The sequence below is a fragment of the Nanorana parkeri genome, unplaced genomic scaffold (genome assembly GCF_000935625.1).
Source record: "Nanorana parkeri isolate BGI_ZX_2015 unplaced genomic scaffold, ASM93562v1 scaffold597, whole genome shotgun sequence".
NCBI lineage: Eukaryota > Metazoa > Chordata > Amphibia > Anura > Dicroglossidae > Nanorana > Nanorana parkeri.
The window spans coordinates 701,298-715,318 of NW_017306865.1; the positions used below are offsets into that span (position 1 = coordinate 701,298).

A 14,021-nucleotide genomic window follows, 5' to 3' on the forward strand; every position below is an offset into this window, starting at 1 on the left:
ACACATACACACACTCTCGCCCATCTTCTACAATATAGAAGGTGGGCTCTCCTTAGCAGCCATGTTGCCAGATCTGAGAATAGTCACATGAGAGCACAAAGAACATGCATAGAACTTCTAAGTCGAAATTTACAGTGGATTTTCTGGCTGTGAATAAGGGCAGGAGAGGAGCTAGTAAAGGTGACTCTGCCTGCTATAAAGGAAACCTGTTGCTATGCCTACTATTCCCAACATACAGGTTCTTTTTAACCATTAGAACAAAACTTTAATACAAAAACTAAATCAGTTAACGTTAGAAAAAAAAAACCCTAAACTCAAACCTAACCTAATCCCCAAATCTCAGCAGCATATAACTCGCCACAAATTTATACCAACCAGTGACATTTTCCCCATAAAGGCCATGCCCGTCACACTATTGCCTCACCCTGCAGAAGTGAAATTCATGACACCACAGAACAGGATACTGATGTCTGAAAAGGTCAGATAAAATATTACATGTATACACTTTTTGCCTCTTTGTGCTAAAACAGAAGCAAAATGCACGCTAGTACAAAAAACCAAAAGACAACTTCATTGCAGTTCAGACATTTCATATTCCTCTGTGTACAACTGTCACAGCAATACAGACACCAGGGCTCAACAAACCAATTTGAAAGGCCTGGTACCATCTGGCCTGCAAATTGATTTTTGAATCACTTGCTTTTTATTCTTATTTTTTTTTTTGGTGGGAAGGAAAGTATAAACTCATCCGCCCCACCTGCTTTTTTCATCCTATTCCATCTTACCCCCTCCCACCTGCTTTGTTTACCCTTACCCATCGTTACCTTTAATGTGTACACAAGAAAAGATACACACCTGCCCATGAAATCCAGAACTGTCTTGCTGTGATCCACCGATCCGCTGCCACAGTCCAGATCCAGATCCCGGTGGGGGGCAGGACTGGCCATGGTATGTCATCAAGCTGCCTTTTCTGAGTTCTGCAGTTGGCCGCCAATGATGCCAGGCTAGATCCCCCAGCCCCATTGAGTCCCAGCTCCTGCAGTGGTCGCATATTCCAGGAGGCTGGGGAAGCAGGACAAATCATTCTTGCCCAGGGTAGAATAGGGGTGGTGGTGGTGGGAGGGGCAGGGTTGGCCAAAGAAAAAAAGAAATAGGGAGCTAAAGTGGGCCTGGGCACTGAAAGTCCACTTTAAACTGTTGCATGTTTCAAGTTATTGTGACTCAATCTCAGCAGATCATTAGTGCCACCGTTACCTTGCCTGCATAAAATAGTCATATTTTGTATAGTTTCTTCTTTCATCTCTACGTATAAGGCAGAGGTAAGGTGGCATCACTCAAGAGTCCATACGGAAACCCTGTGTGACATGCACTGTCCAAATGTTGTGTTGAAAAGTGATATTCCAAGAGTCTGATCATTTCTAATGAAATGATCCTGTAGAAGAGCACCTCAAGTCCAATACTGGTCAAGCTCTTTAAAAAGCCGTCCACCAGAGGATATTTATTTTTAATCAGGTTTCATGCCAATTGCAAGAATTGTTAATTGAAAACCACTAAAGTCAATGGTGGCAGTTTGTGTGGTTGAAGACTGACTCAAAAGAAAACTGCCAAGTGTATAGTCAGCATAAAGCCAGCCATATACAGGCAGATGTGTGATAAGAAGCATACATAAAAGTTCTGATTTATTTGTTCCATAGAATAAGTGCATAGGCTATTGATTTGAGATTTTCCTGATTTGCATGAAAATTGATTCATGAAATAAAGTCCTGATGCGTGTGTCTTTATGTCCTTACGTGGCCTGGGTGTCAAGCAAAACAGTTTCCATCCCATGTGTCATAGGGCCATGAAAGGCTCACCACTAAGCCAGGAATACAGAGACAGAAAGTTCTTATGAGAAAGGTCTAATCTAAGTGTTGAATTTAAAGGGGAGCTGTTATGAGCTCCAATTGCTGATCTTACCTTCTGAACATGCCAGGCCAGCGGTTCTCAACCTGTGGGTCGCGACCCAAAAGTGGGTTGCCACCTGCCTTCTGCTGCGCTGGGTGAGAGGCTCCTCAGCCTCCTCTTAGAGCAGCAGTGTCAGTTCTCCCGCCGGCCACCAGATGCCGATGCAGCTGCCGCGGCCGGGGAGGAGCGGACAGCAGGCAAGTATCTTTTTTCTACGTTTAGCCCTGCTTCGGGCAAGCAAGTAAATGTACAGAGGGAGAGCCAGTCAAGTGATTCTGGAGGCTGTACAGCCGCCTACATGACTTGTTATTAGGCTGCTGCTCTGTCCCAAGCCCTGCCGCCCCACCCTCCATGGTTCGCCCCCCTCTGCCAGCCGCCTCTTTCCCAGCTGTGGTTTTCGGGGTCCCGTGATCTTCTAGGGGACCTGGGACCACGGCAAATTGCTTCAGGATGGAGATTGGGAAGCAGAGCAGAGAACGTCCATTCTCCGCTCTGTAGCGGAGAATAAATAAAAAAAAATAATTATAATATTTAGGGATGCACCGATACTAGTACTTCTACTCGCCCAAATCTTTCTGACCGACAGTGCCGAGGGAGAATGGAGCCCGCTTCCTTTCCAATCAGAAGCCGGGCTGCCGGTTAAGACCCACCTCCCGGCTTCCTGATTGGTCAGGAAGCCAGGCTGCCTAGCAACAAGTGAAGCCGGCTTCCTAGCCAATCAGGAAGCCGTGCTGCACCTCATGACCAGGAAGCCAGGCAGCCTCGGGAAGTGAAGCCAGTGTTCTTTCGATAGGAAGTCGGGCGGCGGGTCATGATCTGCTGCCCGGCTTCTTGATAAAAGGGGCACATAGAACCGGTATCGGTATTGGTGAGTACCCGGAAAAAAAAATATCGGTACTCGCACTCGATACCGAAAAATCGATATCGGTGCATCCCTAATAATAATTTTGAAAAAATATAATTTTACCATGGGGTGGGGGGGGGTCGCCACAACTTGGCAAATGTTACCAAGGTGTCCCAGCCCTAGAAAGGTTGAGAACCACTATGCTAGGCTGTTCTGCTGATGCTTTGGCTTCAGTCCGTCACTGACTAGTAGAAAGACGAGAACATCTGATTTTTCTCGGACTTTTATTTGCTATATGCTAGTTACAGCTATTAGCGCAGTGCTATGGTGTGGACCTGCCCCTAAAGTACACTTGACGTGAGAGAAATATTGAATCTGTTATTGCAGCCTTCTGTTGAAAATGCAAAGTACCTGGCTTCAGTTCCTTTAAGGTGACACTAAACTCAGGAGTTAAATCCTAAAAATGCTTTCAAGTACCTTCATTATTAACAAAAATGTATCTTATTTGTGTATCACTCGGCTGTAGATCCTCAAATCATCTCTGATTCCATGCCGACACTGTATTTCCTTCTGGAGGGTGACTACTTTTGTTCCCCATGGGCCCTGTGTGTGTTGTAAAGTAGCCAGCGCTCCAAGATCACTCCTGTGATGGACTATAATCTCACGTTTAGTTTACTGATTTGTATTGAGATTGTAGTCCATCACAGAAGTGAGCTTGGAATGGTGGCATGCATTATTATTATTTTTTTTTTTACGGGTTGGTACTATTGCGGTACCAAGCAGTGAATAGCAACCCAACACATCAGCACAACTAGTGTGGTGCACTGCGCTGTGCAGCCGTATCTTTGGCGAAACGCTAGAATGTGAGCCGGTTCTAAACATGGTATATTGACTGTACCTTAAATAAAAGTATAAACAAAACCATGCCTGCAAACAAGAAAGCATATTCTTACTAAGGATGTTCCCGGACTTGGTGCAAACCGAGTTCTCCCAAGCCCGCGAAAAACTGTCAGTAACAACCCCCCTCTCCCGACCCAATCAGATGCAAGTGGGGTATTCCCTGCCCTTTGCTATGCGTAGCTGTGGAGTGGTGAATGCCCCTGCCGCCACTGATTGGGAGGTAGTTGCGTCACTGACAGTTTTTGGTTCATACCAAGCCCAACCACATCACTAATTCTTACCTCTCCTGCTGACTGAGGAATAACCCTCTGAAGTCCGCTATAGAACTACAGACACTATTGTGCCTTGTAGTGATGCTGCAGTTGGCAAGAGGAACCACTGAACGTTACGGGGATCAGTAGATCAATACTTTGGAGGACAATTCCTCTCAATCAGCCTGAGAGGTAAGGAAACGTTTTCTTCTTTTGCAGGTATGGCTTTGGTCACAACTTTAATTGAAAGCTGAACTCAATGTAAGGCCACGTTCAGATGGATGGCACCCCTATAAAAAGTGATTTGTGGTGGATCAATTTCAGAGGCTGGTACACCAATGGCTGCCCAGCATTTAGGAGGTGATAATGCTGCCACCTGAATGCTGGTTTTTCTCTCATTTTTTTTGTTTTATCCCAATGGTGAAATTCTATTGTAGCACCATGGCACATCCGCATGACAACACGGTTGCAGCATGCTTGTATTCATTTCAATGGTCAGGGGGTGCTTGACCCTTGAACTGGGGGATCTCTTATTTGTTATTTTACTACTTATAACCTTGTTCTGGAGTTGGACATTTTTTACAGTACTGATGGTCTATATTACCCGTGCATCGGAGCAGGGAGGGTGGAATCCAGCCCCTCCCCTGTCACGGCAGAGAGCCGTGACAGGATCGAGAAGTGAGCGAACGCCGGTATGTGTTCGCTCACCTCCCGATCTACTGAGCCGACCTGTGACAGTCTCATTGTCACAGGTCGGCTAGAACTATGAGGTGAGTGAAAAGCACTCACCTCATAGTTCTCCTTTAAATGGTCGTTTCTCTAGGAATATACTCGCTCCTCAGTGGCCAGCCATTGCATTGTATTTTCTAAACCTGACTTGTTTGCCTTAAGGCAGGGGTTGTCAAACTTCGGCCCTCCAGCTATGGTGAAACCTCAAATCCCATCATGCATCTGTCTCTGGCAGTCATGCCTGTGGCTGTGGAAATCTTGCAATGCCTCATGGGATTTGTAATTCAACAACAGCTGGAAGGCTGGAGTTTGCCCACCCCTGTTCAAGTTGTCCATTCATAAATTCTCATAGCATATTTGTCCAGTGAAACGGCATGTACATGTGCGAGTTAACCGGCTTATGTGAGAATGGGGTAAAATCTAAAGTTCTCTTCTGGTCGAATGTTCTTCAATAGGTTCTTTCATACAGAACAGGTGTTCTGCGAATGGGCAATCCTGTCATTCATCTGCCCCTTGTCCATTCATTCTGTGAAAGGTGTTGTGTGAATGGACGAGAGGACAGGAAGGGGGGGTGGCACACTCCTTCTCAGTAGCAGCTGTGGCCTCTTCTGCTGGCAACAGTAACCAGAAGCCAGGAGAACATGATACACAAATCATCATTACAGGGACATTATTACACTGGTGCTGTATGTCCCGTAAAAAAAAGCTTTTTACTAAACCAGCTTTAGGGCCCATTCACACCAGATGCAGTGCGTTCCGACCTGATTCTAGCCAAAACGCACTGCCTTGCATTGCGGCCGGCTCCCTTTTTTGTGGGGTAAGAGGGGGCGTGGCGGGCCATTGAAGTGAAGGGCACGGTAGCCACGCCCTCCGGCCGCAATGCGATCGGCCGCACGGGATCGCAAGGCACATTATGCTTGCGGTCCAGTCCGGTGCGATCAAAATAGTGCTCGCAGCATTCTGATCGGACCAGACCGAACCGCAGGCATAATGTGGCCGAAGGGCGTGGCTACGGTGCCATTCACTTTAATGGCCCGCCACACCCCCTCCTGCTCCACAGAAAAGTGAGCCGGCCGCAATGCGAGACAGTGCGTTCTGGGTAGAATCTGGCCGGAACGCATTGCATCTGGTGTGAACAAGCCCTTAAACAAGAACGTCAGGATTTTTAACCCATGAACCCTTGCAGTGGGGCTATCCCCGCACTGCAAGGGTTAAGTGCCCATTTTGGTCTGCAGGTGAAAATAAAGAAGATACACTCACCTGATCCTCAGTCCTGCAGCAGTCAGGACTCACCTGTCTTCCCCTCTGCTCTGGCTGTGGTATGTCCCTTGGCGTCCTGAAGTCTAATAGACCTGCATTAGACGTGATGATGTCACAGGTCTTTAGGCCACCGGAGACCGGGGGAGTAGAGGCTGCAGGCAGGGGCATCCTGAGGCTGGGTGACACCCGGAGCGGTTACCGGGTGTCACCCCGCCCACTCGCTGAAACGTCATCGCACACGTGCGGCGATCTTCTGATACCTGCCGGCGACCATCTTGGTGATGGACGCCGGCAGAGGGAGGAGGGGACAGTCACCCGGCGGGATAAGGTATGCCGCCGGGTCCCCTCCTCTCTCTCCTGATACTGTCAGGCGTTTGGTCCATGACACGACTTTTCAGAGGGAGTGACACCAAAATGACTGCCAGTCATTTTGGTGTCACCCCTCCAATGGTGTCACCCGGGGGTCGCACCCCCCTTGTGACGCCATTGGCTGCATGGACCAGTGTAGCAGCCAAGTGGGATCAAGAATTAGGCGATTATATCTTCTTTATTTTCATCCCAATGACAAAACGAGCACTTAACCCTTGCAGTGCAGGAGTAGCCTTTAAAAATCTTTAAAAATCCCGGAGTTCTTTAAATAACCTGAATTCAGGAGGTCAGTGTGAATGAAGCCTGTGGTGCTGAATCATTAAAGTGCAACTGAAGCCACAACTTTTCTTTTTTTCTAGTTTAGGATAAAGTGAAGGAGGGATTACAACACCCGTCAGATTTTTATTGCTGCCTGTGTCCCGGGTTAGGAAGGTTCACCCTCTCCATTAGTCCTGATGACTGCTGTTACTAAAAGTGAAAGTAAAAGACAATCCCAAATTTTGGGCTGTCAATCACAACATAAATAGAAGAGAAATCTTCCAATGTGGACACCAGTTCAGCTGACCCATGAACCCAAAGTGAGGATTTGCCTCACTTTGGAGGGGAATACTGTGAAAAAAAGAAAATAGGCGCAGCATTGATGTTGTTGCCAATGGCAACCAATCATACTCTGATTTTATAGAAATCTTACTTTTGATTTGTCATTCCGGGTAAAAAATGAGTGTGTGTGTGCTCACTGTCTGATCTCCACTTTTATGTCATCAAACCGAAGTGAATGTGAAGAGAATAGTTCCAGAGTTCCGAATTCTTACCATCCAGCAGAGTGTGACACCGAGCATCCATCCATTGCAAAAGACTGGAGTTTCCCGAGGCAGTAAACAGACTGAGAGCTCTTCTCACTTCTCCATACACCCTCCTCGTCCGGGGCTGCTCTCCTGTGCCCAGGGCACTGCTGCTAAGTCTACACAGGAATCCCGACCTGTCAGACGACCCTCACCCGTCACAGCTTGGAACTCTTCGTCTCCGCCCACTCTGCCCGTCCCCGCCCTCTCTCTTGTCACACTAACCACGTGGGCGGGGCCGGAACACAGCCGCGGAGTTGTACTGTTGCGCATGCGCAGAACGGGCCATGTGCTGTTTTGTTACACTCCATAAATAAAACATAAAGAACGTGAATTTTTATAAAGTTTCCTCAGAGTTATTTTGGAGCTGTTTTCATGCACTACTTTAATGCACTACTTTAATTGCGCAGCGTGCTAAAATAGAAATCTAGACTTGGCGTGTCATATTCTTTTTGTCCACTAGATGGCAATAATCTATCTTCAATTTTCTCATTATAATGGTCTTTTGGCAATTTTATTTCACTTTCCTGTGTTACAGACTGCTGTTTAATATATTTTATTAAAATATGATTAATACATTTAAAAATATATATTTGTGTTTGGATTTTTTTTAGCAGTAGGAGTGATTGGCTGCCCTTTAGGCTCCATTCACATACAGCGATTGCGTTTCCCACACGGTTTTCTGTATGCAAGACTGTAGAGGACACAAACGCTATATGTGAAACAACTGCATGGATTCCGCTTGTTTGTGGCTATTACAGACATCCCAACGCTGCGGGAGTCTCCCGCTATTAGATAGCGGCTCCCAGTCACCTGGGAGAGAAACATTCTATCTAGCAGAGTAAATCTTTCCTTACAATGTGTTTTTTTTTTCCTGACACCGGGGCCGCCAGGCGCTGTCAGTCAGAGAAAAAAAAAAGAAAGAAAAAAAAACGGCATAGGAATGCATAGCTAGATTGCTATTGGCTATTTCAATTTGCAATAGCAGACTAGCTATTGCACCCGCCCACTGCTGCTGTCAATCATCAAGGGGGACCTGAAGTTCTCCATCAGGTCCTCTTCTAGTGATTGAAAGCAGCAGAGGGCGGGTGCAATAGCTAGTCTGCTATTGGATATTGCAAATTGAAATACCCATTAGCAATCTAGCTATGCATTCCTGGGTTTTTTTTATTTATTATTCTGATGGCAGCAGCTGTCAGAATAAAAAAAAGAAAACAGCAGAGAACAAAGAAGCTATTGCTTCTGATGCTATCTGCCATCATTTCAGGGGGTGCAAGGGGGGGCGCAGAGGGCAACTCCCTAACATGAGAAGGGTACCTCCCTGAAATTGCTTTCTTCAGGTTGGGATCCCTGCTATTACATAGCCACGAATGTGTGGAATCCATCGCATTATCATACTTGCACTATTTTGAGGGCTGCACGGTTTCGTACCACGTGGTCCCCACAATAGTTGGAACATTGCACATTAAAGTGCATTGTTTTTTCAGTTTGAAGCGGGTCTGTGCATATTCGTGCAGCCTAATACGCACGGTCAGCCGCTCCAGAGTGAATGGAGCCTTAACATCTGATCATTTTGTTGCGCGTTTTCCTTATTGTGACAATGCACAGGATGAAGAATAGTGTTATTTTCGATAGTGCCCATTGAAACCTGAACATTGTGTCATATGTAGCTCTAAAAGAATATGAGCGTTTTTGTCTCACTCAATTTGGTAAATTGCTGCGCAAACTGTTGCCGCTATATAAATCCTGTATAATAATAATGATATTAGTATATATGTAACATGGCTAGCAAGCATCTCCTCCTCCTAATAACAGGCTTTTTATTGGTTAAAAAAACCCCAAAACATCCTAGCTTGAAAACGCCTGAAAAAGGCACAAAAAACATGCAAAATAGTTTCATAATGGCCTGAAAAAACTTAAACTCAAATGTGAATGGGGCTGAAGGAGAAGAGGTTATGCAGTTTGGAAAGTGAATTTTCACCTTCCAAGGTGCCCCTTAGTAAATGAAGTGAACCTGTGTTTACAATGGATACCCAATCATGTGCTAGTGAAAATCCTTTTTTTTTTCAGTTCTCTTGCACATGATTGGTAAGTGAAGAACCTTTACTCCTTCAGTAAATTAGCCTCGTTATCTCTGCACTTGTTGAACTAAGGTTGCACTTAGCAGCTCTTACCTTGACATCTATGGGTCTTATTTGCTAAGGTGTACATGGTCACCACCTGACTGATATTCACTAGGCCACCTTTTAACCTTAGATTATCAATATAGACCCAGCAATCATGGTACATATCAGTACTAATGACAAAGTCACAGGAAAATTGAGCTTTCCTAAAACAGATTTCAGAGACCTAGGTCAGAGGCTAAAGAGGAGGACCTCCAAGGTGGTATTCTCCAAAATACTGCCTATCCATGAGGTGGGATGTCCATGAGCTAGAGAAATGTCAGAGAAGGGCAGCTAAATTAACCCCTTCATGACTGAGGCCTTTTAAAAAAAATTTTGTACCCCTGATATCTTCCACATTTTAAGCCTGACAATTACTTAAATCCCCCAGACATAATATATTTTCTGAAACCCAAGACCCTAAAATAGTGGCAGTTGCAAATTTTTATGTTGCACAATATTAGCGCATCTCCTTATTAAACCCCAAAATGTAGTTAAAAATGCACTTAAATGCCCCAAAACACAATAATATACCCATTTGTTGAAAAAAATATTAAAGATGAGGTTACAACAAATAAATAGATACCCAACATGCCCAGGTTAAAGATTGCGTGAGTCCCTGAAACAGGGATAAAATTCAGTACCCCAAAAAGTCCATAGACGACGCTTTAAAAGCCCCCACAGGTCATCAGTTTAGGGATACAAAAAATACTGGCCCTAGAATTATTGCTCTGACTCCGGCGTGCGCGGCGATACCCAACATGTGTAGCACGTTCGTCATTTTCATACGTAGGCACACCCGATGCGTGTTTACATGAAGACGTGCATGCTCGCGGGGGCAGGGGACTTTAAAAAAATTACATTATTTTTACATTTATTTTATTTCATGTTAATTTTAAAAGCTGTTATTTGTATTTATTTTTTACTTTACTTTAATTGCTATCACATAGGGGGGCTTACAAGCCCCCCCATGTGATAGCAGATTGGCAGTGACAGGTACTCTTTAATTGATGCTGGGGGCCCAAAAGACCCCCAGTGTCACCTTTACGCTCTCAATAAGCTATTGTAGTGCAGCTCACACTTCAATAGCTTATAGCTGGTCTTCAGGAGCCCAGCACTGACAGTTATGGGACCGGAAGTGATGCAATCTGCATCGCTCCCGGTCAATCAGAATGGGGAGGGGATTAACGAACGGAGGTTCGTCCATCTCCTCCCCAGGTTCCCGCCGACACCAAAGAAGCCGGTCTCGGGCCCGTAGGAGGGGCAACGGAGCACGGGCAGACAGTCGGCTTTACAAGTTTAAACAGAGTACTGGCGGCTTCTGTTTAAACACCCCAGATGCCTAAGTTGCTGGTCGTGAAGGAGTTAATAAGGGGGATGGTGCTTCTGAGGTATCAAGATCACCAGTAATGAAAAATGCAGCGCTTAAAATGCCAATAATATCCTCTGCTTTATAATGTAAACATCGCTCCTCATCAGATCCAATCTATGAAGACAACCAGGGCACTCCCCAGATACACTGACTCCACAGATCAACAGAGGTCAGGTCTTGCTCAGTGATGTTTATGCCTGTGTCTCCCATGGACAATAGTGGATACTCTCCCAGCAGTAGCTCCCAGTTGTCTCCAAAAGCCCTGTACCCACATAAGGGCAATCGATTTATGATTGCTCTCACCTTCCACACTTTGGATTAGCAACTTCCTCCCCGCAGTTTGTCACAATACATCTGGGTGCAATAAAACACTCCACTAGATAGCTCCATAGGCCGAACTCAGCCGGCATTCTGCTGGCACAGTGTGCTTTCAAAACTCTGGTCATCCTAAAAACATGTAAGGGTAGGCAAAGAGAGCACTTGATTGTGCAGAGCAGAAAATGTATTAAAAAGATAAAAACGAAATAAAATAAAACATTCGAAACCACAAGTATTTCAATAAAAAGAAAGAAACAAAGCAACAGTGCAGCTAAGAAAGTGCACGTACTCAGCCCAAACTGTCTGCTCTAATATCCACAAACATGTTTCGTTCCAAAGAACATCCTCAGGGCTTATGAAGAAAACACTAAATGCATCAATAAATATACTACCTGAGCTCCACCCAGGCGCCTGGAACTAAGCATTGAAATACCTTTCTAATTATATCATAAAGTTACACCAATAAAAAAAAAATATAACAACAAAAACTTCAAATGCAAAATTTTTTACAAAAACACAATAAAGGAATATTAAACATGCACAGGATACAAAGTAACAATGCATATATAGGAATTCCACTTTCCTGTGCATCTAAAGGTCACCATACATGTTATAATCCCACGCATCCCAACTTGAAAAAAAGTCATTTCAGGGAGGTGCCCTTCTCATTTCAGGGAGGTGCCCTCTGTCCCTCCACTCCCTCACCCACCATACACGGGGGGTGAATGGAGGAGAGAGCACCTCCCTGAAATGATGGCAGATAGCAAAGAATCTAATAGGAATGAATAGCTAGGTGTTAAAAGGGTATCATTCATTAGGGATTATGTATGCATGTGATGAACATAAGTGATGATTGCTTTTCTATATACATTTGTTCAGTTAAGGAATAAATGCAAGCTGACTTATAAAAGTCCATGGTTTTAGTTTTCTAGAAAGTAGTATTAGGGTTAGGGTGCACATATGGTACTCATCAATCATGCCTTCTGGTTAGAACCTCCCACATCCCTTATTATCAAGAAAGACTGTGAGATATTCTAAATCAAAGTTCATGAAGTGTTTACAAAGTACATATTATATCTCTTTACTGTAATATTTCTTGATTAAGTTATTCATATAAGAAAGAACACTGAATTATGTATAAATATTGGTACTTGTAACATTATATGGTTTATTTGAATGCATTTTAGTTTGCATTCAACACAAGAATCCTCTATGCCCATCCCCCTTCAATACTAATAGTAGCCTAAATTTCAGATTACAGTTAAGGCTAGTTGACCCAGAGAAGGAGGGGGGACTGGAGCAAAAAGGACACACATGCTGGCATTCAGACACAGACACACAGACATGAGGGACAGAGATGCTAACACTTTAAACTCTTACAAGAACTTATTTATACATCTACATATTTCTATATTTTGTTTTATGCTATTAATCTTGTAATCATTTGTAACTTTGTAATTAAACACATTTTTGAGTTTTAAGCAAGAACGGAAGCGATTTTTTCCTCTTTTGAACTTTTCACCTTAAGAACAAGAATATGAATACGACATAAAAATATGATACCAAAAATCATATTCTACACTAGGCTTCTATTGGCTATTGCAAATTGAAATAGCCAATAGAAGCCTAGCTATTCATTCCTATGCTGTTTTTCTTTTTCTTTGACTGACGCCAGCCCTGATGCAAAAAAAAAAACAGATATCACAGATATCAGGGAAAGGTTTATTCTGCTAGATAGAGCAGAATAAACCTTTCCGGGATAAAATGTTTCTCTCCCAGGTGTCCGGGAGCCGCTATCTTATAGCGGGAGACTCCTGGAACATCGAGGAGAGTTGAGATGTCTGTAATCCAGCTGCATAATCTCTGTTCAATGTTAGATCCACACAAGATAAAAGTAGTAATACATATAAACAAATACAACTATACTGTGCATCTATTGGTCTCCATACACGTTACAATGCAGCAGCACAAACTCTGTGCAATCACTGATAAATACACCAAAATCCTACAATACTAGAGCCCAACCTATCAATCCATTTGTGTTCAATCAAGCTGCTGGATGCTAAATAGTATAGGAGATTAGCGCGGACTTCTACTTGCAATCAGATTGAGTTATCAAGAATGCCTACAAAAATCAACAGGGTTATTCCCAAAAGGGTGAAGAATTTGGAGAAGGCAGGAGAATGGAACAATCTAGGACAACATAGCTGAACTGGAAAGTGACCTGAATTGGAGAATTTTTCCAAATCAACTATGTTGTCCTAGATTGTTCACTTCTCCTGCCTTCTCCAAACGCTTCACCCTTTTGTGAATAACCCTGTAAATTTGTTCTCCTTACAGAAGAGACGCTTAAGAGTTGACATGATCGCAATTTACAAATCAATGGGGACTGCTGTATTGAATGCACCACTTAAATTAAGAACTTTGAGGAAGAAGCGAGGGCACAACAAGAAGTTGGCAAGGATGCCGTATAAAATGTGCAAGGTTTTTTTTTTACTGTGAGAGTAGTAAAAATGTGGAAATCACTTCTAAAGACAGCTGTATCAGGGGATAGCATAAACAGCTTCAAAAAACACTTGGATTTGATTGACTTGGATTTTCTTAGTTTACAAAACATACAGGGTTATCGGAATTCCTAGCAATATACACACATGCACACACAAGGTTGAACCTAATGAACCTGTGTCTCTATTCAACCTCACCTATTATGTAACTATGGGGTCTATTCACTAAGCTGCCGTAGGCAGCGGAGTGAAAGACCGACCTGAAGTGAAGTGAGCCGAACGCTGTTCGGCTATTCACTTCAGGCTTGTACGGCTGATTTCAGCCGTATATCGGCTGAAATATGCTAGATCCTGCGGCTGCTTCGTGATTAGACCCCTATGTATATTAAGCTAAGATCAAGAACAAAAAAATAAAAAGAGTAAAAAAAATAAAAAGAGGATGGATCACTCGATGTACCACTTGGTCTTTTTCTGCTATCACTCTTCTATGCTTCTAGGCTACTGGAAAAAATACCAGCTCTAAGCC

At 43.9% G+C, this 14,021-nt stretch overlaps 1 long non-coding RNA gene across 1 annotated transcript; it reads right to left on the reverse strand.

The window, feature by feature from the left end:
* Window positions 1-13,708, reverse strand: LOC108792070. The gene is made up of 3 exons (XR_001941541.1): window positions 13,641-13,708; window positions 3,711-3,715; window positions 1-13 (listed from the first exon to the last, which is right to left on the reverse strand). It is a non-coding gene; the product is annotated as an uncharacterized LOC108792070 (long non-coding RNA).
* Between the last annotated feature and the right edge of the window lie 313 nt (window positions 13,709-14,021).